The sequence below is a fragment of the Manis javanica genome, chromosome 5 (genome assembly GCF_040802235.1).
Source record: "Manis javanica isolate MJ-LG chromosome 5, MJ_LKY, whole genome shotgun sequence".
Classification (NCBI taxonomy): Eukaryota; Metazoa; Chordata; class Mammalia; order Pholidota; family Manidae; genus Manis; species Manis javanica.
Window position 1 is genome coordinate 135,587,378 of NC_133160.1, and position 26,777 is coordinate 135,614,154.

General features: G+C 37.3%; 1 protein-coding gene across 3 annotated transcripts in view; it reads left to right on the top strand.

Moving 5' to 3' along the window:
• The first annotated feature begins 2,190 nt into the window (after positions 1–2,190).
• Positions 2,191–26,777, top strand: part of COX7B2 (cytochrome c oxidase subunit 7B2) — a 139,516-nt gene continuing 114,929 nt past the window's right edge. For all 3 annotated transcript variants that reach the window (XM_073236296.1, XM_073236297.1, XM_036998790.2), the window contains exon 1: positions 2,191–2,319. The gene's annotated coding sequence lies outside the window, so the exon portion shown is untranslated. The remainder of the gene's footprint in view (positions 2,320–26,777) is intronic.

Sequence of the window (26,777 nt, forward strand, 5' to 3'; positions counted from 1 at the left end):
ACCTGGAGTGGGCTGGAGATGTATGCAAAAAGTATACTGGGTTGGCACTTGAGCCAATTAAGCAGCAATTTGAAATGAGAAATTTTTTTAATTAGCTTTTGAGGTGCAGTTTCATAAATTCAGACAGTCTATATATATAAGCAGTTCATGTGATATAAATAAATGAAAGTGTCATTTCTGTCAAACAGCATGGAACCCATTTTAAAAAGAAAATAAAACAAAAACTTGTCAGGGAGCATGAAGCAAAGCCTCTTATAATATCATGCAGATGGTCAAGCTGTAGGGCTGTATGAATCAAGCTATAAAACTAGACTTGAGTACCAAAAAAAAAAAAAAAGGATTCCAACATAATAGCACATGTTTTCTCTCTCTGTTGCTCCTAAATCGAATTTTACAAATATTTCATTCTTTAAAAACAGTTAACAAATTGAAATGGTCTACAGAGTTACTGAACTTTCTATGAATGTTGTGTGTGTTAAAAATCATTTAGAAAATTTTAATCAAACAATTCAAACATTGTGCTAATAAAATTCAGATTCTGAAGATTTTACAGATTGCAGTTATTGAAAAAAAAGCTGTGACACAGGAAAACATTTAAATTTATCCCTACAAAATCAGAAAATAACCTAACAGGTTCAACTGGATTTTAAATGATGTATGAAATTTAATTTTGAAATTCTCTACTTATACCTTGGATATTCTAATCCACATGGAGAGTTTTTGGTGGAGCTCCTATTGTAATTGAAGAAATTAATATTCTTAGAGAAATTAAATGAAATTTAAAAGGCTTTCCAATTCATGGCATCTGAGTTTGGCAAAACCTTCAAAAGAATAATGAATAATGGAAAACTTTTTTTATAAAGTTCATGTCATACAAATGTTTGCTAGAGACTGGTACTCTGAATAAGAGAAAAAGTACAGTACTTGTGAAAATATTTAGGCTAAAAAATTTATATATTTCTAGAAATGATATTTTGTTTAGTATTTTTCTGAGTTTATTTAAAATATTGTACAGTGAAGAGTAAATTGAAGGTGTAAAAATTTCCCATAATCAACCATGAAATAAATATTTGAGATGACTGCAAATTTAATAAAACAGTTAAAGCAATAATATCATATTTAAGAAGGTTATTAAATCATATTCATCAGAAAACTAGTGCCCCTGTATCTCATCTGAGGGTTCCAGCCCTAGGCAAATTCATTCTGGATTAGGTGATACCGAAAAATTACAACTCAACATTGTGAGTAAAATGGTTGATATCCAGCTTTATTCTATGGTGGCAGGTCAACCGCTAGACTCCCGTCTGCTCAGGGCAAGTCTGCATGCAGCGAGCCCATGGCTGCCTCCAGGACTCCCCACCACCTTGCAGCCCTGAGGGCTGGGTGGAGCTCTTTATATAGAGTCAATAATAGCTCGTTGCTAACAGGTGTGTAAGCAATCACCTGTGAGCATCACATATGGGCAGTGGACAAGCAAACCAGGGTTAGGTGAGAATCCACCACGGAACTTCGATTTTCTCTACATCCTATATTACAGATGATTAAGAAGGAAGTGCTAATTAAAATACACCAATAGGACAACACAAGAATTGTCATTCTGTTATTTTTAATGTTCAAATTATAAATATAAAGACATTTTAGAAATTCTTGCTTGAATATAGTTATTTTAATTTTTAGAAATAACTTCACTTTACAAAATGAATTTTGAACTGCCCTCTTTATAAGTCTATCTGTATAAAATCTCAAAAACTTACTCTATTTGTTTTACTACCCTCTTCCACTTTCAATTGGAGAGTACATTATATCATTACCATAATTAACAACCTCTCAGGCCTAGGAGAGGTCAGGTACGAGAAACCTGTAGCTCACTTTGCAGTTACAAGCATCTCAAAGTTTCCTTGTGACCAGGTGGGATGAAGATGTATGTCACTGAGAGAAAGATCCAGTGAGCTTGCCAAGAGACAGCTGTGACATGGAAAAGGAATCCCTCCAGGCAAAACTATGCATTGCGCTGGTGAGTGGGAACACTTAATCCTAATGCTGTTTCCTTCACTAAGGACAGACACATGGAAGAACACCACACAAACTCTTGTCTCTTTAAATCTGCATGTGGCAGTGGCAATCAGTTTTCTGATTGGTCTGCTTGGAAAGCCGCGTGTTCCCGCCCCTTCCGTTCCTCTTAAGGCCGAAGCTGCCCACAGGAAGCGCCGGTTTTGCTCTGCGCTTGGTGAGTTTGTACGGTGCGGAGTTCGGCGGGTGCAGAGTTTACGGCTGTGCCGCTGCCCCATCTTCCGTTGGATCTGCCTACAACGTCGTTGGGTAAGTCTGTGTGTGTACTGGGTTCGGTGTGCCTAAGCCCGCCGTTATAAGCCAGTCTTTAATATCTTCTCGGGCAGTTATAAGGAAATATTTTGGTTTTCCTACTGCTTTACTTTTTTTCTTTCATTTGTCTCAGGAGGAAAGAGCGATGGTACCTATCGGGCCCGCCACACCCCAGCATTTAGGACACAGAGTGGGAAACAAGAGAAAATGAGAAAGGGGAATTCTGTGTTGTAAAATGTTTGTGGCTTAAAACTTCTGGCAAACTACTGGTAGGGCTAGAATGGGAGGTGTTAAACTTTGACAGTACTGGACTAGGCACCGACCACATAGTTTCAACTGTGGTGGGCTGCTGTGGCTTATGGCATTTGTCCGTGGGAGAGTGCTGTTTTCATGTAAGTAAACACCCATTTCTGTAGAGGCAAGTCAGCATACTTTGGGCTGAAAGCAAAGGCAGCAAACTTTGAAGCGCTCTGCAAGCAAAATCTGACCAAGAGTACTGAGACATCTTTATTTCACGGGTCCTAGATGAATACTTATTCCACCTTGAACTCTGAATACATAATTTTTTTCTAAGTAGGCCTGTCTGAGCAAGGATTTGATTAGACAAGAGTCTTTTTCAGGTCTCAAAGTGTTTATACTGTGTCCAGCAGTACATGTGGGAAATATTTAGTCTCGGGGATAGATTGGTAGCATAGACTGTCTGCTCAAATTCTGATCTTTTTTTATATTGTTTTGACTCCTTTTCAGAGTCAAGAGAGGCAGTGTTGGCAGGACAAATCAAGGAGTCATGTGATTTGTCTATTGGTTTAAAAGTTGTTCCTAGGCCTTGATCTCAAGTGGCTCTGAGTTTGATAATTCCATACAGTCCAACCAGACTTTTGATGGCTGAGATTTGAACTGTTACTCCACCCATAGGAGACTGGTGGATATCAAATTAAAAAAAGAATGGAGGCCCTTACTGAAGAAAGCATATACCTTCTTATTAAATTGAGGATGAGAAACAACTTAATAAAATCATTACAAAAACTGGCTAAGAAATCAAGTAAAAAAGGCTTGGATTTGGAATGCTCTGGTTCTAATAGTTGATTTTACCTAGAAGTTTAAGGTGTTAGAGTAGTTTAAAAGTTATGCTTCAGGGTTAATATAGAACAATGGAAGAATGGGAACAAAAAAAAAGGCTGGAGGAAAATAACACTCTTTTAGGAGAAAACTTGAGAAATTAGTTGACAAACCTGATGACAGTGACATAAAAAATAAGAATTTGAAGTTCAAGTAGACATCTATAAGAGAGAAATGGAGATTCAAGGGGGTCTAAATGCAGTACAACAGAATATTGGAAAAGGGCGAGGTGTTTAGTTGTTACTAGATTCAAATAGGGGCCTGGGTCCCAAATTAGTCAAAAAAGAGAAAGGCAAGATTTCAAATAGAATGACTTCTTCAAAGAGAGTTGGGACATTATTAAGAGGTGATGATAAAGGATGACATAAAAGTCATTAGAACAGCACCTTAAAGATTGGGAAAGAGTAGGAAGATCTATGGAATACACAAAGTGTCATTAGGGTAATATAGTCATTGTAGGTTTGTGTAGACGTGTAGTTTATGCCTTGAAGAATATGCCCAAGAATTAGGCCTCAAGACAGTGCTCAGCAAGATGAAGCATATTGAAAGAAGACAGGCAGAAAGAAGAGTTAGGTCCATCCTGGCTTGGATGGGCTTAATGTTGGTTTGATAGGAAAAAATGTTCCTGTGTGGTATTATCCATCCCAGGGAAGTGGCAAAGTGTTCAAACAATAGTTTGCTTTGAGTAAACTCAGAATTTAGTGATTTTTATCATTGATAGTAGAGATGATTCTGGAATTTAAGATAGAGAAATATATTAGAAAAAAAATAATGTCTAGAAAAGATAAAAAGGAAAGGCACATACTTATTTGCAGCAAATGACAATATAATCCTATATGTTTTGTAGAAGAAACCAAAGTAATAAGCAGGGTAAGCAGTTACAAAAAACTTCCTTAGTAGATTAAATAGCTAAAAAAAATAACTAAAACATTATGAAAGGTGTAGGAGAAGAGTAGAAGGAAATAAAAACTAGAGGCATATTTCATTACTGCAGAAAAAATATATAGCAGAAAAAAACTCTGTTCAAAGTCTGAACAATTCAGTGATGAAAGACAGTGCTTGAAGAAGCACATGGAAGATATACTAGGTCTCACTGGGCCTCTAGGGTCTTAGGCTTCAGAAGCATCAATTATAGCTTCAGTTCAGAAATCTTTGAGAGTGATTTTCCAGATGAAACAAATGGAAAAAGGGAAACCCTCTCTAAGAGGCAGGGATTCCATAACAAGAGGTTTTGGAAAGAGCCACTTGTGATATAGGATTGAAAATAATCTGCTTACTGGAGATAGCAGGCTTGGTTTCACAAGGTAGAGTCTCCACTTCCAGCAGTACCACAGTGCCAGAAAGTGTAGGTTAAAGCAGGTAACAAAAATGAGAGGTTTTTTTAAAACATGTTATATTTCAGATAAATCTGGTGGTCCTGACTGCAACCATTTAAACTTTCCTGGAAGGTAGCAATGTCTCAAATGTTACTCTTTGAGAGAGGCGACAGTATGCTAAATGCATTCGGTCCCAAATATAATGAATCATAGAATTAATGTATTGATGTAAGTTTTTGGAATCTTTACTACTCACACAAACTGACAGACATCCTGATAAATCTGAAACCAAGCATATTTCCAAGAATATCCCCCTTCTTCCTTTAGATCCATCCAATTCTGATTTCTAAGAACACAGTTTCTTGGGATGACTATTCTAGGATCTGGAAATAGCTTGTATTTAAATTTCATGAGTATAGGGCCAGTTTTGTTCAGTTTATATATTCACTTACTATTGTGCCATATATCTAAAACAAAAACTGAAGTTCAAAACCTAAAGTAATGTAAGAAAACCATACACTGACAAATCTTACTTCTATTCTATCCCCTGCAGGTTTTACTTTTAGTTGTTTAACAAACACTTATATGATACTTAAGTACCCAATACTGCCCTGTATACTTGTAAACGTTAACTCATTTATTTTGTGTATCACCCTATGAGGTGAGAATTCCTATGAGTTCCATAGATAGGCTCAAAGAGGTTAACTAATGTGTTAGGTGGCAGAGACAAACCCAGGCAGCCTGGCTCAACTAGTTTGGTAAACTATTTAGTAGGTCCTATACTATATATGCCCTCTGTGTAATTTTTTAAATGCAAATACATGCAAATATGAATATATGTTCTTAATTTTTCCTTTTCTCTACAAAAGAAAGCAAACTTTATACCTGTTTTGCACTTTTTTTTTTTTTACTGAGCTGCATATTTTGGAAGTATTTCCATATCAGTATCTAGAGAGCTGCTTATTCTTTTTTTACAGCTACATAGTATATTAATATTTTATTAAGTGAATGTATCAGAGTTTATTTAAACAGTCTCCAGTTAATGGGCACTTGGGTGATTTCCATTCTTTTATAATTCCAAATAGTGTGGTAAAAAGTAAACTTATGAACTTGTCACTCTTGACAGGTATATATGTAGTATATATTTTTAGAAGTTGAATTTCTGGATCAAAATGTAAATGTATATGTAGTATTGTTTATGTACTGAAAAATTCTGTAGGTCCTCTATAGTTTTGAATTCTGCTTATAGTGTGTTCTGCTTTGCTATAGCCTCATCAACAAAGTATTGTGAAATGCTTAGCCAGCCTGATGGGTGAAAAACATTTTCAGTCTTGTTTTAATTTGTATTTATTACTGAATAATCAGGTATGAATAAATTGAAAATCTTTCTATTTGTTTAAGGGCCATTTGAATTTATTTTTCTGTGACCTGGCTCTCAGGTTCTTTATCCATTTTCTAGGGACCTTTTACTGTTTTATTTTCATTTGATATCTGTCTGCTCTCTTTTTGTATGAAGGAGATGGACCTTTTGCTTGTGATGTGAGTTTCAAATATTTTTTTCCCAATTGGGTCATTTATCTTTTGAAAATATTTATTTTTTTTTAATGTAGCAAAATATGTCAGTATTTTGTTTTATGGGTTTTGAGTCATAGTTTGAAATTTTCTCACTGAAAGTTTATAAAGGAATTTTTCTTTCCTTTATTTTTAGTACTTTTATGGTTGCATTTTTCTTTTCTTTTTATGTGTACGTCTTTGATTCCTTTTGAGTTTATCAATGATCATGGAGTTTGATATAGATTCAACTTCACCTTTTTTCCAGATGACTTCCTTAGGCTCTTTAAAATGTATCTCGTAAAAACTTGTCTTTGACATGATAAAATTTCTGAATCTCTGAAGAAACTATACCCATTCTAGTCATTGAGAATGTCTCTGACTGAGAGAAAGCAGAAGAAATTCTTCAGAGTGAGTTTTGGACTTTCACCTAAATAGTCTAATTTTAGCATCACAATGTCATGAGAATTTGACTAAAGGCTCTAATTGCTTTGAACCTTAATGTTTTTTGTATTTGAACTTCAAGGTTATTTAATCTTTGGACTGTAATTTCTCCTTGGGAATTTAATAATTTAAGGAGGTTATTTTTAAAAAGTATCTCTATAGTATTAAAATTTTATTCTTAGATTTTAAGTCATTTGATCTAATTCTATTTGATCAGATAGAAATGCTAGATAATATGCTAGTCATAATCTGGGATAAGAAATAGAATTGGTAATATAATTTCAGCTTTAGCTGTAGAAAGACTACAGATTAATATGTTTTTGTGACCTATTTTGGAGGATTCTGGGCTCAAAAAAAAAAAAATTGTGCCCCAAATGGATCCACAGTCATGAGTCAGGTAGGTGATTCATAAAAGTGTAGGGGTAGCCATGTCTTGATTGACTGCTGATTCCTTTCTTAGGGAAAAGCCTGTTGCTGATTCCTTTTTTGGGGGGACAGCCATTCCCTGGTTGAGCTGAAGCTTAAAGATTAAACCCAGTGGTTTAAGAGAGTAGAATGCTTGAGAATATTAGTGTGTGGGAGGAGTTGTAGAACACTTCCTCCCCACTTCTGATATTGCCTTTTACATATAAGATCCATCGTCATATCATGTCTGGCCTCTCAATCTAATTTCTGTCTTACTAGTTCAGGAAGTTATTTGATTGCTGAATTGAGAAGAAGAAACCAGGGAGCTCCTTATTTCTGTGTTCTTGGGAGATCTGTCATTAAGTTGCTTTATTCTCCCATTTTATAGGGATTGGAAGACTATCCCCATACTATCTGGCTGAGCCTAAATGGGAAAGTCTGCCTAATTTGGCTTCAGTAGTAGAAAACACATTAATAGATAAACTGTACTTTTCACTGTCTGCTTTAATTAGACACAGAAGTAATATTTTCATCTCTCAAAAAAACAACTCCTCTGTATCTTTTAATTGTTCACAACTTGAGTAGGAGTTCCAATATTGACCTTTTCTACCTCCAACTCCATCAAGATGGGAAACCTATAATAAGGACATCTAGGTGATTCAACTGAAATTTCAGATGCTTGATTATGCCTCATAACTGAGGTGGGACTCAAATCAGCCAGGACATCACCATTTTTAATCCATGCTACAATAACAATCTATGTTTAATACCTATATGGAGGGCAGTAATAAAACAATTTGGTACTGGCACAAGAACAGACCCATAGGTCAATGGAATAGAGTGAAGAGCCCAGATAATAAAACCACACATATATGGTCAGTTAATATATGATAGAGGAGCCATGAATATACAATGGATAAAAGAACAGCATTTTCAACAACTGGTGTCAGGAAAACTGAACAAATACATCTAAAAGAATGAAACTGGATTATTGTCTAACTCCGTATACAAAAGTAAACTCAAAATGGGTCAAAGACCAGAATTTAAGTCAGAAAACCATACAACTCTTGGAAGAAAACATAGGTAAAAATCTCTTGAATATAAACATGAACAGCTTTTTTATGAACATATCTCCTTGGGCAAAGGAAACAAAAGCAAAAATGAACAAATGGAACTACATCAAACTAAAAAGCTTCTGTATAACAAAGGACACCATCAGCAGAACAAAAAGGCATCCTACAGTAAGAGAAAATATATTTATAAATATATTCTGATAAGGGGTTAACATTCAAAATATAAATAACTCATATGCCTCAACACTCAAAAAACAAATAACCTGATCAAAAAATGGGCAGAGGACCTGAACAGATACTTCTTCAAAGAAGAAATATTGGTGGCCATCAGGCACATGAAAAGATGCTCCACATCGCTAATTATCAGGGAAATGCAAATTAAAACACAATGAGATACTACCTCATACCAATTAGGATGGCCATTATCCAAAAGACAAGGAACAACAAATTCTGGTGAGGATGCGGAGAAATGGGAACCCTCCTACACTATTGGTGGCAGGGTTAATTGGTTAAATAATTGTGGAAAGCAATATGGAGGTTCCTCAAAAAACTAAAAATAGAAATATCATTTGACCCAGTAATTCCACTTCTAGGAATTTACCTGAACAAAACAAGATCCCTGATTCGAAAAGACATATGTACCCCTATGTTTATCACAGCACTATTTACAACAGCTAAGATATGGAAGCAACCTAAGTGTCTATCAGTAGATGAATGGATGAAGAAGTGGTACATATATACAATGGAATATTATTCAGCCATAAGAAAAAATTCCTACCATTTGCAACAACATGGATGGAGCTAGAGGGTATTATGCTCAGTGAAATAATCCAGGTGGAGAAAGACAAGTACCAAATGATTTCACTCATTTGTGGGGTATAGAAATAAAGCAAAACAGAGGAACAAAATAGCAGTAGACTGATAGACACTGAGAAGGGACTAATGGTTACCAAAGGGGAGGGGTTGGGGAGGGAGAAGGGGATTAAGGGACACTATAATTTACAATCACAATATAGGTTGGTGACAGGGTCTGTAGTAGAGCATGGAGAATACAATTAATGAGTCTATAATATCTTACTACACTGATAGTGACTATAATGAAGGGGGTGATGACTTGATAATATGGTTGAATGTTGAACCACTGTTTTGTGTATTTGAAATAATTGTAAGATTGTATATCAATGATACTTTAATAATAAAGGAAATAGTTGAAAAGCCACATGGGATGTAAAATACTTGTGTGGCAGGAATATATGAGAATTTTTAACACCAAAATATATCTGTAGAAAAATGAACAAGGATCATATGCACACCACCTTCGATACATCAATGTTGCATATACTTTTTCTGGAACCAGAGTGAGAAATCACAGGAAAGTCTCAATTTAAAACCCAATATTGAAGTTTTGTATAGGCTAAGATATCAGAGGCAGAAATTATAATGAGATGTTGAAATAAAGTAAGTTATGTATTGTGTACCTGAGTTCTCAGAACTGCCGAGACTGTGAAGTTCACATCATGTTGGGTTTTGCATTTTTAATCATCATCTTTATGCATTTTACTCTGAATGTGCATATGAGGTACTTTGTATAGGGACATATTTTTCTTAATGGAAGCATAACCATACCCTGTCCTTCTGTTTGTGGTGATACAATGAAAGCCAAGTCAGTTATTCTACTCAAGTGCCAAACTGTCCATAGGCGAGGAACATGAAAAAAACAATTTTTCTCTTCTTATTATGGGGTAAGGAGGCAGCTGTCTTCCTCTGTTTCTGTAAGAGTCTTTATGGAAATGTGATGGGCATTCCTCACTATAACATTTCTGTATATAAATAAAATTTCCCCATAAGTCTGATTTATAGTTATCTCTTAAGTCTTGGGTCTCACTCCTTGAAATATAAATACCTAGGAATAGTCTCCTGAGTACTTTGACCTTAGTACCTAAGGTACCTATCCCTGGTTGTAACCTTTTGGCTTTGGGAAAGATACATTTTATTATTCTTTAGGATCAGAGCAGTTAGCACTAGCCTTAGGGAAACAAATGACTACAGATTTAATCCTGTTGTATATGAAAATGTAGGAGAAATGAAAGAAAAGATTCTCAAACTTTATAGTGAATTTGTTTCCATGTTGCAGGAGGCTTGGATTTTTTGTATGAACAGTGAGAAATCCAGGAATGTTTTATTTCTCTGCATATTCATTGCATGTTTTTTTGTCATTTCCTCTGGATGAAGATGTCAATGTTATACCGAGTGCATGGAAATACTCCACAATGATGGTTATTTTAAGAGTTATGTTAATTATTTTACAGTCTTAAAAATACTTATATCCATGTTGCAGAATCATTAAAATGAAACTATTTTTAAATTCATTTACTTCATGTGTGAAATGAATTTGTGGCTGAAATCTAGATTGCATGGTGTCTGTCATGAGCCTTGAAATCTATACAGAAGAGTCTACATTTTTTTCATGGAAGGCCACTATTTAGCTTACAACTCACTTTCCTTCATTGACAAAAGACTACCCCCTCACACATACATATACGTACACATATCTTTCATACCCACACACACATAGCACTCATACACATTTGTGTGTCTCTTTGAAGTGCATTTAGGTTTACTGTCACTCCAGAGCATTGTAAAATGGATTGTATATTGTATGCCTATTAAGGTGTTGAGACTTTATTCTCTACTAAGGTAGCTTAACCCAATAGTTGGGTCATAATCTCTTACTGACTTCCTTTCTTAGCTCTTAGATTCTAGTTATAAGGATTTGGATTATTTTTATTACCTGCCTAGAACTCTTGACAGTTTTCAGATAGGCTACCATAATATCTAGCTGGAAAGACAAAGCTACTTCAGATGAAACATAGTATAGGATATTGTAAAGCTATACTAGTTGAAAAAGGAGACGATCAATACCAGTGATCTTCCATAGTCACTGCCAGGACTAGTGATAATCCATAGTGGAAGATAAAATACATGGGCCTTGCTTTTATAGGATGTAAAGAATGAAGACAACATATCAAGTATGAAAACTAATAGGAACTAAAGCCATTTCTTGAACATACATTAACTGTTTTCTCCTAGTGAAATACAGTGATAAACAAGAAGTGATGACCATCCCCTTCCCTCATGATTTTACAGCATAGTAATTTTACAGACACTGTGATTTCTTGATTACTACTATGATTAGGGAACAGAAGGAGATATGCTGTCAGCAATAAACCTATCAGCTTAGACCAAAGCATTTAAGATAGATGCTATGGACAATATTGGATCAATACAGTTTTAAGCAGGAAAGTGAAAGAATGAAAAACAAATAATTTTAGGAAAATTGGTCATTGGCTAATTGAATGCAGAGAGACTTGAGTCCAGAGACCAATTAGAAGAATACTGGAATAATCTAAATAATGAATTATGAGAACATATAACAATTTTGGCTTTTGGAATGGAGATTCAAAACAAGAATCAACAGTTCTTCTAGACTTAATTTATGAATGGAAAGAAAGAGGTAATTCAGAGGTAACATCAGGATTTGGAGAAAAGAATATAAATTTGGAAGAGAAAGTGACAAATTAATCTGCATGGATATTTGGGTGTTGGCCAATGACTATATCCAGGAGAAGAATCCATATATAGACATTGAACATATGTTACTGGAATACTAGGTAAGAAATAAAGGTTTAGAATTCACCAACCTAAAGGTGATAGCAGTCATGTGAGAAGCCTTCTGAATTATAAGGGCAAAGGGTAGATTTTTACAGGAATAGTTCATAGAGGGTTAAGAGGAGAAACACAGAGGTGAAGGTCAGAGAACACAGCTGGTATAATCAGGGAAGCTGAAGAAATAGTGATGTAAAGTTAATGTCTGGTCTCAGTCTGTTGATAACCAATGTCTTGGATGGCCTAACCCTTGTAGTTGTTACTATGATTGCAGGATGTCATCTGCAATAACCGTCAGGAAATTTGGAAAAAAAAAATGTAGGCCTTGGAAATTATATGATGCCTGTAGGGCTGCACAGGGAAGATGCAGGGAGAGAGACAATGGGCATGGGGTTCTACTTTCATTGGGTTTGAAGGTGGGGGCCTGAGGTTTCATGAGTGTACTCTTTCCTGGTGAATTTAAAATGTAAGACTGGGAATTAAAGCAAGGGGAGAGGAAAAAGAAGCAGCCCATAGGAACGGTTATGGAAATCAGCCAAGATCTTGAAAACAAAGGAGCCTGGCCTTGCTCTTTGTCTAGTTCTGTGGCTGGCACTGTTTACTTAAGATACCAGGCAATCCAAGTTTAAGTCAAGCACTTGCATTACGAAAAAGGAAACCCAACTGTCAGACTTATACTACATGTGGTTTGCTATATCAAATTTTGATGTGAGGTAAAAGAAAATGAGATTTGAGAAATCCCCATTAATCTTATGGTTTAAAGTATTAACCCAGGGTGAGGTGGCGTGTGAAAGGGGAGGCCTGAACTCATATCCACATAAATTTTCACAGTAAATCACTGTTGCCCATTATTGCAGAAAGATCTGTCAGATACTTGTGTATGAGCTATTTAATTTGAGCAGTGGAGAGGGAGGAGGTTTGGAGAGTGGGTAGTGATGGGAGAACAGGGCTGAGTTCGCAGCCATGGGGGTTGTCCTGAGGTGTGCCTGAGAAAACAGAATACTTGAGAAGGGAGCAAGTAATGGGCTGGCTCCTAAATTAGTGTCTTCTGGTGCTCCTGGAAGCAAATTGCTACTCTGTTTCTTAGCAGAAGCCCAAATATTTGTCCATTGATTGGGGCTAAAGTAAAGGTGACATGGAAATACAACTTATCCTAACACTCAAAGAGGGCAAATACTTAGCATTCTGTTATATAGAGAAAGAATCCTGGTGTTGGATTGATCTTTTTACATAGATAAAATAGAAAAGAAATTTGGAGTCATAATAACTCCCTTTCTGTCTAAAGACCTGAAACAAGAGTGGTGGTAGGGGAAGGCAGGGGAGAAGGGAGTTGAAACCTTGATTTTATAAAAGAGCTAACAGTTCATGACAGGACCCACAGCCTGAGTGACCTATGTTTCCAGACAGTTGCCCCTATCTTGACCCTGTTTCTTTCTGATTTCTGTCGTCTGTGCCCCTGAGGTGAGGCTAAGGACAAAGGACAATTGGGAGGCCAGCCATGGCCTACAAAATAAGCCTTCAATTGTCACTTTAATGGGTCTACCATTTCACCTTAATTTAATTTTCCTACCTCCAAGAATATATCTTGTTTTGTAAGTTCACAAGTTGACACATCATCAAGAGAGACTATTTTCCGTCTCTTCTTCACACAAAGGCAGAAATAATTATTGCAACAGTAATAAAGATCTTCCATCTTTGGGTTGCAAAGAAAATGCATTCAACTACACTTGAAAGAGAAAATTGAAATTTGGCTACAAATGATAAAATGCATTCTCCTTCTCTTCAGTTCAGTCTGCTTGTATCAGCTGAACTGAATTAATAAAAGCAAAAGGCGCCTGTTGCTTGCTATTGGCAGAAAAAAATACAATGTTCATTTGCCCCAAACTGTGTATTAGGTGTGTGGAGATTTACTTCTGTTATGGAACCTTGTGCTTTTAGTGTTTTTTTTTTTTCTTTTGAGAGGGCATCTCTCATATTTATTGATCAGATGGTTGTTAACAACAATAAAATTCTGTATAGGGGACTCAATGCACAATCATTAATCAACCCCAAGCCTAATTCTCAACAGTCTCCAAACTTCTGAAGCATAACGAACGAGTTCTTACATGGTGAACAGTGCAAGGGCAGTCATCACAGAAACTTTCGGTTTTGATCACGCATTATGAACTATAAGCAATCAGGTCAAATATGAATATTCTTTTGATTTTTATACTTGATTTGTATGTGAATCCCACATTTCTCCCTTATTATTATTATCATTATTATTATTTTTAATAAAATGCTGAAGTGGTAAGTAGAAAACATAGTTTAGTGCTGTAAGAGGGCAAATGTAGATGATCAGGTTGGTGCCTACAGACTAAGTATTAATCCAAGCTAGACAAGGGCAACAAAACATCCACAGATGCAGAAGATTTCTCTCAAAACAGGGGGGTGAGGTTCTAAGCCTCACCTCTGTTGGTCCCCAATTTCTCACCTGATGGCCCCCCTGCGACTGTGCCTGTCTTAGGTTGTTCCTCCCTTGAGGAATCTTACCTGTCTCTGGCTAACCAGTCATCTTCCGGGGCCATACAGGGAAATGTAAAGTTGGTAAGTGAGAGAGAAGCAATATTGTTTGAAAAGGTTAGCTTTTTACTTCTTTGCAGATTTATGCCCTGTGGCTTTTATGCCCAGCATTTGTCTTGAGGCATCTTTACCACTTGGAAGAATTATGATACTCGGTAATTTCGTTATGAGGCATGAATTCCACTTAAGGATTGTAATTAGGAAGGAAGAAGAAAAGCTATAGAAGTAGCAGACGGAAGAAAACATGGGAAGATTGATTATTTCTTTGACATATCTTCTTGTAGAGTAACATAAGCGTGTATAGGTTTTAAACTACTAATTAAATTGTGCACACACATTAACATAATAGTAATACCGCTACATAACCAAAGCAGACCTACAATTACCAGCCATCTCCAGTGAAACCAAGAAAACCAGTTAGGCACCCTAGGCATTTGTGAAAACTTATCAATGATATGATGGATATTGTCTAACTGAATTTCAATAGTTTGAGAAAAATCAGACAAATTAAAACAACACATTCCTGGGAACTGTTCACATCCCATATGTTCTTTTAACAGTAGATAGTCTGTAGTTGCAAGATTTTGGAGCGCTGCAACTTGTACTTCTCCTAATTCTTGGTTGAGTTCCGACAGTATAGATCCAGTTAAATTTGTTGTTTTACTGTATACACAGGCCAGCTTAGATATGCCCTTTATATCATTGTGAAGAACTTTTTGGAGATCACCACACAGAAACTGCTTTTTTTTTTTTTAAGAGAAAGGAATATCAGAAAAATGTATTTCCATAGCTGATCATCTGACACCCTTTAAATGATCAAAATTAAGGATATTTAAAGCATGCATTAATCGTTGATTTACAGTTAGTTTTATCCTATCAGGGAGTAATCCCCCTTTTCTTTCTTTCTTTTTTTTTTTGTTATCATTAACTACAATTACATGAAGAATATTATGTTTACTAGGCTCTCCCCTATACCAGGTCCCCCCCACAAACCCCTTTACAGTCACTGTCCATCAGCATAGCAAAATGTTGTAGAATCACTACTTGTCTTCTCTGTGTTGTACAGCCCTCCCCTTTCTCCCCCCCCATTATGCATGCTAATCATAATACCCCCTTTCTTCTCCCCCCCCTTATCCCTCCCTACCTACCCATCCTCCCAGTCCCTTTCCCTTTGGTACCTGTTAGTCCATTCTTGGGTTCTGTGATTCTGCTGCTGTTTTGTTCCTTCAGTTTTTCCTTTGTTCTTATACTCCACAGATGAGTGAAATCATTTGGTATTTCTCTTTCTCCGCTTGGCTTATTTCACTGAGCATAATACCCTCTAGCTCCATCCATGTTGTTGCAAATGGTAGGATTTGTTTTCTTCTTATGGCTGAGTAATATTCCATTGTGTATATGTACCACATCTTCTTTATCCATTCATCTACTGATGGACACTTAGGTTGCTTCTAATTCTTGGCTATTGTAAATAGTGCTGCAATAAACATAGGGGTGCATCTGTCTTTTTCAAACTTGAGTGCTGTGTTCTTAGGGTAAATTCCTAGGAGTGGAATTCCTTGGTCAAATGGTAAGTCTATTTTGAGCATTTTGAGGAACCTCCATACTGCTTTCCACAATGGTTGAACTAATTTACATTCCCACCAGCAGTGTAGGAGAGTTCCCCTTTCTCCACAGCCTCTCCAACATTTGTTGCTTGTCTTTTGGATGGTAGCCATCCTTACTGGTGTGAGGTGATACCTCCTTGTGGTTTTAATTTGCATTTATCTTATAATTAGCGATGTGGGGCATCTTTTCATGTGTCTGTTGGCCATCTGTATTACTTTTTTGGAGAACTGTCTGTTCAGTTCCTCTGACCATTTTTTAATTGGATTATTTGTTTTTTGTTTGTTGAGGTGGGTGAGTTCTTTATATATTTTGGACATCAAGCCTTTATCAGAACTTACATTTACAAATATACTCTCCCATACTGTAGGGTACCTTTTTGTTCTATTGATGGTGTCTTTTCAGCTTAATATAGTCCCACTTGTTCATTTTTGCTGTTGTTTTCCTTGCCCAGGGAGATACGTTCAAGAAGAGGTCACTCATGTTTATGTCTAAGAGGCTTTTGCCTATGTTTTTTTTCCAAGAGTTTAATGGTATCATGACTTACATTCAGGTTTTTGATCCATTTTGAATTTACTTTTGTGTATGGGGTTAGACAATGGTCCAGTTTAATTCTCCTACATGTAGCTGTCCAGTTTTGCCAGCACCATCTGTTGAAGAGACTCATTTTGCCATTGTATGTCCATGGCTCCTTTATCAAATATTAATTGACCATATATGTTTGGGTTAATGTCTGGAGTCTCTAATCTGTTCCACTGGTCTGTGGCTCTGTTCCTGTGCCAGTACCAAATTGTCTTGATTACTATGGCTTTGTAGGAGAGCTTGAAGATGGGGAGTGAGATCCCCCCTACTTTATTCTTCTTTCTCAGGATTGCTTTGGCTGTTCGGGGTCTTTGGTGTTTCCATATGAGTTTTTGAGTTATTTGTTCCAGTTCATTGAAGAATGTTGCTGGTAATTTGATAGGGATTGCATCAAATCTGTATATTGCTTTGGGCAGGATAGCCATTTTGATGATGTTAATTCTTCCTAGCCGTGAGCATGGGATGAGTTTCCATTTGTTAGTGTCCCCTTTAATTTCTCTTAAGAGTGGCTTGTAGTTTTCAGGGTATAGGTCTTTCACTTCCTTGGTTAGGTTTATTCCTAGGTATTTTATTCTTTTTGATGCAATTGTGAATGGAATTGTTTTCCTGATTTCTCTTTCTATTGGTTCATTGTTAGTATATAGGAAAGCCACAGATTTCTGTGTGTTAATTTTGTATCCTACAACTTTGCTGTATTCCGATATCAGTTCTGGTAGTTTTGGAGTGGAGTCTTCAGGGTTTTTTATGTACAATATCATGTCATCTGCAAATAGTGACAATTTAACTTATTCTTTACCAATCTGGATTCCTTGTATTTATTTGTTTTGTCTGATTGCTGTGGCTAAGACCTCCAGTACTATGTTAAATAACAGTGGGGATGTGGGCATCCCTGTCTTATTCCCGATCTCAGATGAAAAGCTTTCAGCTTCTCACTGTTCAGTATAATGTTGGCTGTGGGTTTACCATATATGGCCTTTATTATGTTGAGGTACTTGCCCTCTATTCCCATTTTGCTGAGAGTTTTTATCATGAATGGATGTTGAATTTTGTCACAGGCTTTTTCAGCATCTATGGAGATGATCACGTGGTTTTTGTCTTTCTTTTTGTTGATGTGGTGGATGATGTTGATGGATTTTCGAATGTTGTACCATCCTTGCATCCCTTGGATGAATCCCACTTGGTCATGGTGTTTGATCCTTTTGATATACTGTTGAATTCTGTTTGCTAATATTTTATTGAGTATTTTTGCATCTACGTTCATCAGGGATATTGGTCTGTAATTTTCTTTTTTGGTGGCGTCTTTGCCTGGTTTTGGTATTAGGGTGATGTTGGCTTCATAGAATGAGTTTGGGAGTATTCCCTCTTCTTCTATTTTGTGGAACACTTTAAGGAGAATGGGTATTATGTCTTTTCTGTGTGTCTGATAAAATTCCGAGGTAAATCCGTCCGGCCCCGGGTTTTTGTTCTTGGGTAGTTTTTTGATTACCATTTCAATTTCTTTGCTCTTAATTGGTTTGTTTAACTTTTGTGTTTCTTCCTTGGTCAGTCTTGGGAGGTTGTATTTTTCTAGGAAGTTGTCCATTTCTTCTAGGTTTTCCAGCTTGTTGGCATATAGGTTTTCATAGTAGTCTTTAATAATTCTTTGTATTTCTGTGGAGTCTGTTGTGATTTTTCCATTCTCATTTCTGATTCTGTTGATTTGTGTTGATTCTCTTTTTCTCTTAATAAGTTTGGCTAGAGGCTTATCTATTTTGTTTATTTTCTCAAAGAACCAGCTCTTGGTTTCATTGATTTTTGCTATTCTTTTATTCTTCTCAATTTTGTTTATTTCTTCTCTGATCTTTATTATGTCCCTCCTTCTGCTGATTTTAGGCCTCATTTGTTCTTCTTTTTCCAGTTTTGATAATTGTGATGTTAGACTATTCATTTGGGATTTTTCTTCCTTCTTAGAGTGTGCCTGGATTGCTATATACTTTCCTCTTAAGACTGCTTTCGCTGTGTCCCACAGAGGTTGGGGCTTTGTGTTGTTGTTGTCATTTGTTTCCATATATTCCTTGATCTCTATTTTAATTTGTTCGTTGATCCATTGATTATTTAGGAGCATGTTGCTAAGCCTCCATGTGTTTGTGAGCCTTTTTGTTTTCTTTGTAGAATTTATGTCTACTTTTATACCTTTGTGGTCTGAAAAGTTGGTTGGTAGAATTTCAATATTTTGGAATTTACTGATGCTCTTTTTGTGGGCTAGCATGTGGTTTATTCTGGAGAATGTTCCATGTGCACTTGAGAAGAATGTATGTCCTGTTGCTTTTGGATGTAGAGTTCTATAAATGTCTATTAGGTCCATCTTTTCTACTGTGTTGTTCAGTGCCTCCGTGTCCTTACTTATTTTCTGCTCAGTGGATCTGTCCTTTGGGGTGAGTGATGTGTTGAAGTCTCCTAAAATGAATGCATTATAGTCTATTTCCCTGTTTAGTTCTGTTAGTATTTGTTTCACATATGCTGGTGCTCCTGTATTGGGTCCATATATATTTAGAATGGTTGTATCCTCATGTTGGACTGAGCCCTTTATCATTATGTTGTGTCCTTCTTTAACTCTTGTTACTTTCTTTGTTTTGAGGTCTATTTTGTGTGATATTAGTACTGCAATCCCTGCTTTCTTCTCTCCATTGTTTGCCTGAAATATGTTTTTCCATCCCTTGACTTTTAGTCTGTGCATGTCTTTGGGTTTGAGGTGATTTTCTTGTAAGCAGCATATAGATGGGTCTTGCTTTTTTATCCATTCTATTACTCTGTGTCTTTTGATTGGTGCATTCAGTCCATTTACATTTAGGGTGACTATTGAAAGAGATGTACTTATTGCCATTGCAGGCTTTAAATTTGTGGTTACCAAAGGTTCAAGGTTAGCCTCTTTAGTATCTTACTGCCTAACCTAGCTCACTTATTTAGCTGTTATATACACTGTGTGGAGATTCTTTTCTTCTCTCCCTTCTTATTCCTCCTCCTCCATTCTTCATATGTTGGGTGTTTTGTTCCATGCTCTTTTTAGGAGTGTTCCCATCTAGAGCAATCCCTGTAAGATGCCCTGTACAGGTGGTTTGTGGGAGGCAAATTCCCTCAGCTTTTGCATGTCTGGGAATTGTTTAATCCCACCATCATATTTAAATGATAATCGTGCTGGATACAGTTTCCTTGGTTCAAGGCCCTTCTGTTTCATTGCATTAAATATATCATGCCATTCTCTTCTGGCCTGTAAGATTTCTGTCGAGCAGTCTGATGATAGCCTGATGGGTTTTCCTTTATAGGTGACCTTGTTCTCTCTAGCTGCTTTTAAAACTCTTTCCTTGTCCTTGATCTTTGCCATTTTAATTATTATGTGTCTCGGTGTTGTCCTCCTTGGGTCCTTTCTGTTGGGAGTTCTGTGTATTTCCGTGGTCTGTTCGATTATTTCCTCCCCCAGTTTGGGGAAGTTTTCAGCAATTATTTCTTCAAAGACACTTTCTATCCCTTTTTCTCTCTCTTCTTCTTCTGGTACCCCTATTATATGGATATTGTTCCTTTTGGATTGGTCACATAGTTCTCTTAATATTGTTTCTTTCCTGGAGATCTTTTTATCTCTCTCTATGTCAACTTCTATGTGTTACTGTTTTCTGGCTTCTATTCCTTCAATGGCCTCTTGCATCTTATCCATTCTGCTTATAAATCCTTCCAGAGTTTGTTTCACTTCTGTAATCTCCTTCCTGACATCTGTGATCTCCCTCCGGACTTCATCCCTTAGCTCTTGCATATTTCTCTGCATCTCCGTCAGCATGTTTATGATTTTTATTTTGAATTCTTTTTCAGTAAGACTGGTTAGGTCTGTCTCCTTCTCTGGTGTTATCTCTGTGATCTTGGTTTGCCTGTAATTTTGCCTTTTCATGGTGATAGAAATAGTTTGCAGAGCTGGGACGAGTGACGGCTGGAAGAACTTCCCTTCTTGTTGGTTTGTGGCCTTCCTCTCCTGGGAGAACAGCGACCTCTAGTGGCTTGTGCTGGGCAGCTGTGCGCAGACAGGGCTTCTGCTTCCTGCCCAGCTGCTATTGGGTTTATCTCCACTGTTGCCGTGTGCGTGGCCTGGCTAGGGCTGCTGCTCCAAAATGGTGGAGCCCTGTTGGAGGGGGAGTGGCTGGGAGGCTATTTATTTCTGTAAGGGGCCTCTGTGCCCCCTGCTGCCCAGTGTGTTAGAGGGCCCAGAGATCCCCAGGTTCCCTGCCTCTGGACTACATGTCCCACCCTGTCTCTTTAAGACTTCCAAAAAGCACTCGCCAAAACAAAACAAAAACAAAAACAAAACAAAAACAAAAAGAAATTAAATAAATAATTTTAAAAAAAGCCACTCGCTTTTCTTTGTCCTCAGGCACCGGCCTCAAGGACCCGCTCACTGGTCTTGCTGCCCTGTTTCCCTAGTATTCAGGACCCCACGCATGCACTGTGCCTGCGCTCTGGTGCGGATGGCTGGGGAGTGGGTGTTCAGCAGTCCTGGGCTCCCTCTCTGTTCAGACTCCTCTCCTCCCGCCGGGAGCTGGGGGGAGGGGTGCTCGCATCCTGCCGGGCTGGGGCTTATATCTTACCCCCTTTGCAAGGCGCTGGGTTCTTGCAGGTGTGGACGTGGTCTGGATGTTGTCCTGTTTCCTCTGGTCTCTATTCTAGGAAGAGTTATCTTTGTTATATTTTCATAAATATATGTGGTTTTGGGAGGAGATTTCTGCTGCTCTACTCACGCCAACATCTTGGCCCCGCCTTGCCTAGTTTTTTTTTTGTTGTTGTTAGTGCTTGCATGTTCCAAAATGAACCAGGAAAATAGTCCTCAGTGAAAGGTTTTCCCACTAGCTTTAATAGCACAACATTTCTGTATCTTCCAAAAAAAGAAAGGTTCAAATCTCAAGTGTGATTGGCTTGCCTGTCTGCCTGTTGTATCTTTTTAACATTACTGGTATAATTTTTCTAGAGAGTGATTCTGTAGACTTATTAGTATGCCTACTCACTTTAATTATTTATTGCATTTATTGGGTAGGCAAGTCATGAAATTGCTACTGGGTGTGTTTAGCATTAATAGCATAACTGCCACAATAATACAAGGCATCCAAAATAAAAGTAGGTTGGTACCTCTGAGAGAGAGATTTCATGGGCATACTGTGGATTTTTCTTTTTCCTGATCAGGCAGTCTCCTGGGCATGCCGATGCAAAACCATAGTCAAATTTTTAGAAATGCAAGGGTAAAGACAAAAGTTTACACTCATGTACACTCTAAATAATTCTTTTTTAACCAGCCCTATAACAGGAGGCTCAAGGTACAAGCCTAGGCAAAATTGTGAAATATGAATAGTTTATTTTTAGGTAGCTCTAGCCTTCTCTTTGTGTGCCTAATAATATTCCCTTCTCTAGATGTCTCATCAATTTTCTCTCCCTTCCAAAATTATTTATTCTCAAGAGGAGGTGAAATTCATTCACATTGAGGTGTAAATGATAAAAGCGGTAATGGTGCTATAGAAAGAACTCTTTGAGACCAAACAACCCTAGCTTCAAGTCTACTTTTAATCATTTTCCAGCTGTGTAATTTTAATGAATAATATTTGCCTCAGGGAGATAAGAGTTTGATACAACCTGGAGCTCACAATTTTGGAGACCCTTTTTAAAAAAATACAAAACTTTGTATATAAATTTAGGTAAAAAATGAGTATTTATAATTATGTATTAAAAGTGACAAATACAAAAAAATTCAGAAAAATAAATTTGAGAATTTCCCAATCTTATTTGTTCATAAAAAATTATTTTCATAACAATAACAAAAACCCTTACCAAATAGCTATTGGTCTGGGGATACAATGACCTATCTAGTTGTATTTTCCAAAGATATGGGGCTACTTTGATTTTCTCACCTTCTAATAAGTCATTTTTCTAGTAATGGAAATTGATGTGGGGAAGAATAAAAGGAAAAGAAGGGACATGGACTCAACAGTCCAAGCAGGTTTATTGCTAAGTCTGAGAGGGACCCCTCTATTTTGGTGAGCAGAACAAAGAAGGTATCTCTTACAGGCTAAGAGGCTTTTTATGGCCAGATTTTTTGGTGGGCTTTTGAGGGGATGGATCAGGGAAAAGGTGGGCTTTTGGCTTGCTGACATGTCTTCCAGAGAAAGCCTGTAGCCTAAGTAAGATGAAACCTAGGTCTCTCTGAGATGGTGGGTGGGCTTTTTCAAAAAGGCAGTACTCCTATCCAGGCTCTATCAGAAGAAGACCGAAGTTTGGGGTAAAAAAGTCAGGCATCATTAAGTAAATCACCTCTTCAAGTGCACTGAACTCTGCCTTCCAAGTAAATTGATGGCAACTTCACAAACTTGTACGCAAGTAACTCATGTCCTGTGGGCTGCGGTTTCTGTATCATGGCCAAATTGGTAAGCCCTTCTCGTAAGATGTATCATAAATTGCATCATGGATAATAGAAATGAAGATACATGACAGTGATTTAAAAGATGTCTATTTATACTGTCTACCTATGTTAATTCACATGACATTCCTGATAGACTTGTCCTGCTAACATAATAAAAAATATCAGTGAAGTCTCATAAATAATACATGTGATAATGCTTTTCTTTTTAATCTATGCTCTAATCTATAACAGTAGTATCAGTAGTCCCTGAAATTAATATCAAAGTCACTAAGTCTCAGGCTTCTGGAGTTATCAAGTTGGAGTCCTTGACTTCTGGAAGAAAAGGTGTTCTTTCCTTTCACATTGATGCATTAAGTAGGCTGTTCTTTGGAACCTTGGGTTATACATGATTATAATCCTTAGTACTTGCCTCTCCTGAGGGATGTCCAACAATACCTAAAAATAAATTTAACTGAATAGCATGAAAGGGTAAGGAAATAATCAAATATGTAAGAGGTCTAGTCACAGCTGGAACAAAAGAAATCTACTTACATTTGAGACTCATTTTCTCTTCACTGCATCAGAATAATATGTCTACAGCTTAATTTGGTTTTACAGTGCTCACGATGAAGCTTAGCTTTCAGGATGTGTTATCCTGAAGAATCTGTCTCCTCAGCTTGCACTGAATCCAGTGTCATTCCCTCGTGACAGGGCGGGGAAGAAGCAAGCAAGAAGGCTTAAACAAACTAACCCATGATGGGATGATGCAGTATTCATAGATTGAAAAGGGATGGGAAAAATTTAAATATGATGTAAGCTAATGTGTTTTCGCCAGGATTCTGAGATCTGAGACATGCAAGTAAACTTTATTCACACATTTGAATGTGTTATTCAAAGTGTATTCTCTTAGACATTTTGCTCAGTTGGCTTTGGGTGCATGTCCTGATCTCCTCTTTGTCTCAGTGCTGGTCCCTTTCAGTTCTCTCTGCTGGATCATCCTCTTCTTTCTGACTTTAAATGTTGAAGTATCCCAGGATTCTGACCCTGTACCTCTTCCCTTGAGATATATATTCACTCCTTAGGTGATCTTTTAATTACCATCCTACATGGAAGGCTCTCCACGTTTTATCTCTGGTCTGAATCTTTCCCCAGAAGTTCAGATTGATATCTGTCTACTGAAACTTAACATACCCAAACTAGAATTCTTGATTTTTCTCTACCAAATCTGTTACCCCCATGGAGTTCCCCTTCAAGCAGACGGTAACATCAAGGTCAAAACTTTTATCATCAGCTCTGATGTCACTCTTCATTTCATATCCCACATCAATAAAACTGTTGGTTCTATACTTTTGAAATTTATTCTGAACCTGACCACTTCTCTCCATTTCTGTCTTCTCCACTTTTACTGAAGCTGCCATCATGTCCAGCCTGGATTCTTTATCTCCCTATACCTTCTGCCTGCTCTTGCCTCCATTTAGCTAAACTTCACACATGGCCAGAAAGATCCACTTAAATGTATATATGTTCTTACCTTTGGAATAAAACCTTCTAATGATTTCTTGTTCACACTAAATTAAGGCTATTATGGCCCAAAAGCTTTATGTTATCTGATTCCAGACTAACTAGTTTTTATCTTTACTTGCTATTGAGCTGCTCTGTTACTCAGCACTGGAAGGACTCTGCCTCAGAGTCTGTGTACTTGTTCCCTCTGCCCAGGGTGATCTTCATTCAGATGTCCCCATGGTTTGCCCTTTTACTTCTTGTCTTTGTCAGCTTCTCAGAGAAAACTTCACTGCCTGCCCTGCTCAAAATAACACCCTTCCCCTGCATTTTTCTTTATATCTGGTTTATTGCCTTTATCTCCCAGTAGAATGTAAGCTCTACATGGAAAGCAGCACAGTTTTGATTTGTCCTCTTTCCTATGCCCAGAGTCTAAAATATCATGCCACTGAGTAATTATTTAGGGAATGAATGAATAAGGCTTCATTAATATTCTAGGGGCCCCATTTGCTAGAGCCGCATCTTTCTGTTGAGTTAGGTAAAGGGAGTATATTCATAGCCAAATCCAGTACAGTTCCCAGCCAGTTGCCAGACTCAGCTTTTAGTAGCTAATCTGTAGTAGAACAGAAGCCAAATCCTTATGATAATGAAAACATGACTTGTGCTAAGGAAGTCCTCTACTTAGGCTACTTTCCTACTCACAAACACCAGAGCAACCTAAAGCGTCAAGACTCATGCCGGATTCTACAGTTGGGTCTTAGACTGGCTGTCCCAGTGCGCTACACTGTTTCTGGAGCTGGGCTCAACTAGCTGTGCAGGTTGGAGGTTTCAATGCTTAGGTGAACTTCCTAGCATTCATGTTGCTGCCTTTAATGAATAACCATTCATTTTTTACTTCTCATATTAAAAGTATCACAGAATAGATTAATGAGGAAACATTGGAAAACCATTGTAGAAAAAAGCAGGAAAATACTTGTCAAAATTACACTCCTCAGAGGCAACCATTGTTAATATTTCGATGTATTTCTTATCAATTTCATTTGTGTGTGTGTGTGTGTGTGTGTGTTTACATAGTCGAGGTAAGCCAACAATATTTATTGAGCACTATTTGTGTTCAGAGCCCTTTGTTTCTGTCCTAAATAATCTTAATAACAAAGATGAAGGGACTTGACTGTCTTTATTATGAACTACTCAGCAGGCATTTCTTCAACATGAAATTAGACTTCACTCTCCATGTTACTATTGCCATGTGCTTGAATGTACATTTGTCCTTTTTGTCATACCTATCCATTGTCTCTCTCTCTCTGAGAAGAAGTCCCCCTGGCAGCCTTCTCAGGTACACCAAAGCAACAGTGGAAACAGAATTCAGTCAGTGAAAACAAGAGAGTCAGACTGTGTGAGAGGATTCCTGCCTTTAAGCAGAAGGAAGTGTAGAGTGAATACTGTAGTGTCATGCCTGGATATGCTAGGACTGTTTGGCAGAACCCAAACCCCAGGAGCCAGTGGCATTGTCTCTAATAGGACCACATGTCTAGATCCAAGCTGGACCTAACAGGGAAGATGTTAAGTCCCAGCCAGAGAGAATTAGACAATAAGCATAGTGGATGATGAAATGTGGGAACTTTTTATAAGGATGGTTTAGCTAGTCCTACCAAATGGATCTCCCTCTCTGGGTTTAATTAATTAATTAATTATTACATGATCATTATAGGAACACTGGAGAGTCCAAGTAAGTAGCTGCCCATTTACCTTAAAGATATCTTTAGGTGCTTGTTTTATGATAAGTACAGTGGGGAATTAGGAGAAGAGAGCATTAGGAATTGGAAGAAATATAGACAAAATATAATCATTCAAGAAGTATAGTAATCTCTCATCTTTAGACATATAGTAAGCTGCCCATCACTGTTACATGACTCATTATGCATTATTTTTGATTTGAACAAATCTGTTATTTAAAAACCCTTTAATTATTAAATAGACATTAATAAGCTAGATATACACCAGGATTTAATATGTCTTATTTCCTATAATCCTAAAGGAATTCATTGATGTCTTGGTGGACTATTCCCTGAAGGCACCCCTCTGAGGTACCAGTCTTTTCCTAAAAGCAAAGCACTTGACACCTTCTAAGGGACACCACTTTGCTACTCCCATTGTACTCCTAATGCACAGTAACGCATGTGAGTTATTGTTTATCAGGGAAGTTCTGATTGTCACTGTGAAATGCTGCTT